The sequence below is a fragment of the Emydura macquarii genome, unplaced genomic scaffold (assembly GCF_026122565.2).
Source record: "Emydura macquarii macquarii isolate MOO-44397 ecotype Brisbane River unplaced genomic scaffold, CSIRO-AGI_Emac_v2 contig_3603, whole genome shotgun sequence".
NCBI lineage: Eukaryota > Metazoa > Chordata > Testudines > Chelidae > Emydura > Emydura macquarii.
Genome location: NW_027133740.1, coordinates 11848040 through 11853717, shown reverse-complemented (window position 1 = coordinate 11853717; position 5678 = coordinate 11848040). Strand labels below are relative to the sequence as shown.

General features: G+C 38.5%; 1 long non-coding RNA gene across 1 annotated transcript; it reads left to right on the top strand.

The window, feature by feature from the left end:
* The first annotated feature begins 398 nt into the window (after window positions 1-398).
* Window positions 399-4935, top strand: LOC137145667 (uncharacterized). The gene is made up of 3 exons (XR_010917711.1): window positions 399-443; window positions 1122-1270; window positions 3858-4935. It is a non-coding gene; the product is annotated as an uncharacterized lncRNA (long non-coding RNA).
* Window positions 4936-5678: the final 743 nt, after the last annotated feature.

Genomic DNA, 5678 nt, shown 5'->3' with positions numbered 1-5678 from the left:
ATCTGACCTTCCTGACCACCTGTCCAAGAGTGGCTGTCCTTCCCCCCACAAGCTCTGAGATTGTCTAAAGACATCTTATGTATGAAGAGAAGGTCTCAAAGCTTGTGTATGGGAGATCAGTGTCAGTTGGGAGTGGCTGGCAATAGAGGTTCCCCTTGTAAATTTGAGTTATTCAACTCAAACTCCCAAGCAAACTTAAATGGGGTGCCCAACTCCTGAGAACGAAATTCCATGATTCAGGTTGTGAATCTTTTCACAAAATGAATCCTGCAGTATTCTCATAGACGACACAATAATTCCTGTTTCATCTAAAATATTACAATAAAAAATGACCATGCAATGCATGCAAAACTACAATAGTGGCTAGATTCATCTCAGGTTCTATGTCCGCTTCTTCTAGTGTACACCTTGGGAAAAGGGCAGGACAGCAGAAAGTCCATCAGGTAAGCAGTTTTTAGTGATGGCTATGAAGGAGATATTGAAAAGGACTCCCGAACTGAACATCTGGGGAAAAAATCTGAACATTGAGATGTTTTACACCATAACTCACTGGTTCCCCACGGCGGTTGCCACATGCTGAGCTCATGGGAGCTATGGAAGGAGTTTTAGCTGTTCCTTCACAGAAGATCTCCAACCTGTTGAATCTTCGCTGTGTGTTTGGGAGGTGGGGTGTGTCACACCAGCACAGAGAGGTGTAATTTAGCAAGATGGCCCTCTATGTGTTGTTGAAATAAAAACATCTGATATATACTTGGGGATATTACCTAAAATACTCTTAGCAAGTTTTCTTTCCAGATGAGTCCTGGTGGAGAAAAGGTTCTCTGTAGATGACTGAGGGGGTTGATAATAGTATATGAACCTTTCACTTTGAAGTTACCTATTTCGATAATAAATAAAATAAAAAAAAAAAATCATAATATCATGAGACATGCCTAGTTTGGGTTTCATAACAAACTTAATACTCAGACCAGGTTCATTAAAGGTCTGCTCAGTTTTACCTATATCAGTAAAAGAAATATTGGGTATAGGTTTAAGATGAACAATGTTTGTACACTGTGTGTGTAAATGGATTGATTTTTTTTTTCATGGCACTGACTGCTTCCTGCATCGCTGGGAGATAGGAATTTGATCTGTTTCAAAGAGGCCAACACCAAATGAATGGAACAAAACTATATTCTAAATGAATTAGAGAGCACAGGATGATTTATGCGTTTGCATTGATATCCTATGACCTTCCTCATTGTTTTGACGTGAAACTCAGCAGTCTCAAGTAAGTTTTGCTTTGATATTTTTAGTTCTTTAGTTCTTTTTGACCTGTTATCATAGACAAAAAATTTGAAGCCTGCAAAGACACTCAGATCAAAACCTAAGAAAATACTCACTAGCAACTCTGCAAAGTAAATTCACTGAATTTCATACTGCTCTGTTGTGTAAACACAATGAAGCATGGCACTTGGAAAGCAGTAATGCCAAAAGACATGAAGGGCTGATAGTGGTTAGCCAATACGAACTTGTAATGTGATATTGCCACAAAGCAGCACTACCTATCTCAACTTACCCCGTGTGGGAGGCCAGAAAGATGTACCACAGTCATCAGGTGATGCTGTGGTGTTTGATCGATGACAGCTCCCCTTTGTTAGAAGACTGCTATTGGTCAATCTTGTTGCCTTTAAGTGACATTGGCCAATATGTCCTCAATGGCAAAAAAAGCAATTGTGATTTAGGTTTTCTGCACAGAGTCCTTAGGCTACAAAGGGAAGAGATTTCCCTTTGAAATGATAACTTTGGTCTGAGCACCTTGATGCCAGAAAGATGTTGAGAAATTGGAGGATGTTCACAGAAGAGCAACAAAACTGATTAAAGCACTAACAGGATTGACAATTTGATGAACGAGGAAATATTAAAGGAACTAAGTATGTATAGCTTGGCCATCTAAATGATAGGTACAAGAATTATAAATATAATTTAAAAAAATTCAAGGATGTTTAGTGAGCCCCTTGGAAATACATTATTGATTAGGGGAATGAATTAGATTGATAAAATGGATTATCTGATTAAAGGCTTTAAGAAGAAGGTGATGTGTTCCTGCATTATGTTTGACCCATATCATTTAGCACTGATGTAATGTTGTAACTGATGCATGCTTTTAGGTCTTCTTTTGTCCATGAGTTGCCCACCTTGCAACACAGATGCTTCTCCCCACAAAGGCTAATCATGTATAGCTTGAGCAGACAACAAGTAAAATGGGTGGAAAGTACATGAATTATTTAGATCTAGACTTAAGAAAGTACTGCAAATGATAATATAAGGAACAATTCTGAACAGGCAGATGGGGAGAAATTATGTGTTGATGGCAGGTGCCAGTTTACAGTCCTGGAAGATGAAATCCTCTGTTTATCTACACAACCAGGGTATCATAGGAATTTAGGAACTGCTATTTCAGATTAAATCAGCATTTCGTCTAGTCCAAAATCTCATCTTGGACAATGGCCTGCAGCAGATGTTTCAAAGGAAGATACAAAGAAACCTTATATTGGCTATTATCGAACAATCTGCCCATGGAGGAAATTTCTTCCTAACCCCATCAGTTAGTGGTTTTCTTAAACCTTAAAACATGAGAAATTAGGGTGGAATGTTAAAAAATGTCTAATAAAACACCCAACATCTAATGACTTTCATTGGGAGTTAAGTAACTAATGACTATAGGTGCTTTTGAAAATACCATTCTTAAATCCTTTCTACTTTTTATTTTTATCCTATCAAATGTAAGTAGACGTTCTTATTGTGTATTTGAATATAAAATACTTTTTTAGTTTAATTCCCCGAGAGAGTGGGTTAACTACCCAAAAGGTCTAACTAATCGTCTTTTCCATTTCTAATTTCTATGACTCTGTATGTACATGTATATATGCATATATATGGATTGCATAATGTTAAAAATTTCTATAAAATAGTGGAATGTATATGTACAGTATATACATAGCATTACTTGCCATGCACCCAAATTGGTCCCTAATCATTCCTGAATTTCAAAGTTTAAAACTTAAGGTCCTTACTCATACAAACTCCCATTAAAGGGTGAAATCCGGGCTTCATTGAAGTCAGTGGCAAAACTCTCACTGACTTTAACAGGGAATGGATTTCACAGAAAGTCAAAGAGAGAGTAAAAACTGAATAAGGGCTTCAGGATTTGTCACCTGGAACCAGAAGAGTTTCACTGTGAGTGTTTTGCATATGTGTGAATGATTAATCAAGTGCTAGAGAGTGGAAAATCAGTCCAATATTTTTTATTCCAACCGTTTTAGCTGTGTGATTTTCCTGATCCCTCCTGGCCTTGCTCAGTAGTTAGATCAATAGTGGTTATGTGAGGGGCAACATAAGGCTGTTTAGGAATTTGAAGTGTTTTTCATTTGACAATAAAACCACAGTCACTAGAGTCTAATGGGGGAAATTCTACTAAAAGACTCAAGCCTTCGGGTACTTCTGCACTTTATTAATATCTTGAGATTTTACTTTCAGTGGTCACAATAAATGTACTTATCTGAAAAGAGTGGATTGAAGCAATGGTAACTCTTCTAGTTATGTAAGAAAAACATTGTACAGAATATATTTTAGGAAGTATAAAAGAAGAGATGAACCTTGAGAAATAATTTGTACAGCACTGCTGACAAATTAGGTTACATCTTTGAGCATTTGCCATGTGTTGTGTCTTGCCAGACACATAACTTGGACTGTTTTAAGGGTCTGTTAGTTATGCACTTGACTTTTCAGATCAGTTTAATTTATAAATCAATGTCCTGGGTGTGACTGTACCAAAGAATCTTTTTTTATTTTATTTTGTTTTTTTGTAATTTCAGATCTACACCTTTTGGCCATCACAACCTCAGTTGCACATTGAATGAGTTTATTGTTATGTGCCAGTTAACCTATTTAGCTACATATCAGCCTTACAATATTTACATGGAGAAGGCATGATACTTGATGAAACTGTACAAGGAGAGGAGAAAGCTGAGTGTAAGCCTGAAAATCTATGAAGAACAAACCTCCACCCATCAAGACATTGACTGTCTTTGGAATCTCTGGGCTACATAGACTCAATCCATATTAGACAGATCAACAATAAATAAGTGGAACAAAATTAGATGCTAGATCCCTATCAGTCAGAGAAGTAATCATCATCACAGTTGAATTGTCCACAGAATGTTATGTTTTTTTGTCAGACTCTTACAAAATATGCTGGTTTCTGTATAACAAAACAATTGAAATATTCTGTGTTTGCACAGCTTCTAACTGAATAGGGTCCTGGTCCATTACTGGAACTCCTAGATATTATCATACTGTAAATAGCAATAACAATAATAATTATATATCATCATGTATAATAATAATAATAATGTAATTGATAAAGAATCGGATTTGTATTTACATCTGCATAAACTAGCTTTTTATAATTTTGCATAATTTTTTCCCTCTCCCTTTAATTTTGTTTTTCCTGTGTAAATTATTTGCTGGTGACAAGTAACCATTTACTGTCCGGAAGATGAACTCCTCTGTTTATCCACACAACAGATACAGGACGATCAGTGGCAGTACAACCTTCCTCACATTCTATTTTAGAATGTAGTTCAGTCTCCATACCCATTCAATCCCTGGCCTCTTTATTGATGTTGCCAGAAATATACCAATTAGCATCCAGTATAGTGATGGTTTTCAGAAAGCTGGATTATGTTTTTAACATGTGTGTGCCCTGACCTGAATAAGAAAAATACTGGGTAATGGAAATAAAGTGTGGTATTGGACTCCTGTATTGCTAAGGCAGAGTACTTGGGATGGGCAGGGGCATGAACAAGAATAAAAATTTGACTGATTTTGGAAGGGCCCATTCTGTGCCCCCACTGGAGCCCTAGAAGAGCTTGTTCTCTCCTCTCCTGAAGCCAGAGGAGCTATAATTCCTGTTGCGGCCAGAGGAGTTTACTCTCCCCTGTGGGGCCCATGGGGCTGGCTCTCCCCACCATGGCCCCAAGAGGCCGGAGGAATTCTATGTCCTCTCTAATTATTGGGGAGTCCTGTGCCCCTGCCTGCACCCCCTGGTGCACACCCCTGGGCATGGGGGAGGGGAGAACCTTACTAGCAGCAGTTCCTGAAGACATTCTGCCACTGGAGGACAGAGAAAGGAAGAGTACATGCCGGAGACTCTACCTGCTTTCTGTTGGAGCAATGTGTGTGGCACCTAGTACTGGAAATGAGGTAAGTCGCCACCAGGCCTTGGCAAGCCAAACCCAGTGGAATGTCTTGCACTATGACCCAGGGAGTACAAGCACTGGAATTCTGATTGGCCCTGGCACTGGATTGTAATGGTAGGGGCCCTCGATGGCTGTGTGGAGGCAAGGTCAGGCAGGATTTATTCCCCATGTAGTGGGGAGTCCAAATCTGATATCTTTGGTGATTGTACTCCCTGAGAAGGCATGAGTGTCATTCAATTCAAGTTCTTAGCAGCAGTTGGCTGAATACTTTACATAATGCTGAATTTGTTTCCCTTACTTCTTTGCTCTTTTCTTTCTTTTGACAATCTGGACCTACATAAAATAATAGAGCAATGTGATTACTAACTGGTCATCCCTATGTTCAATATTCTGTTCCAGTGTCTGTTTTATACCCTCAGACAATCACTTACTGTA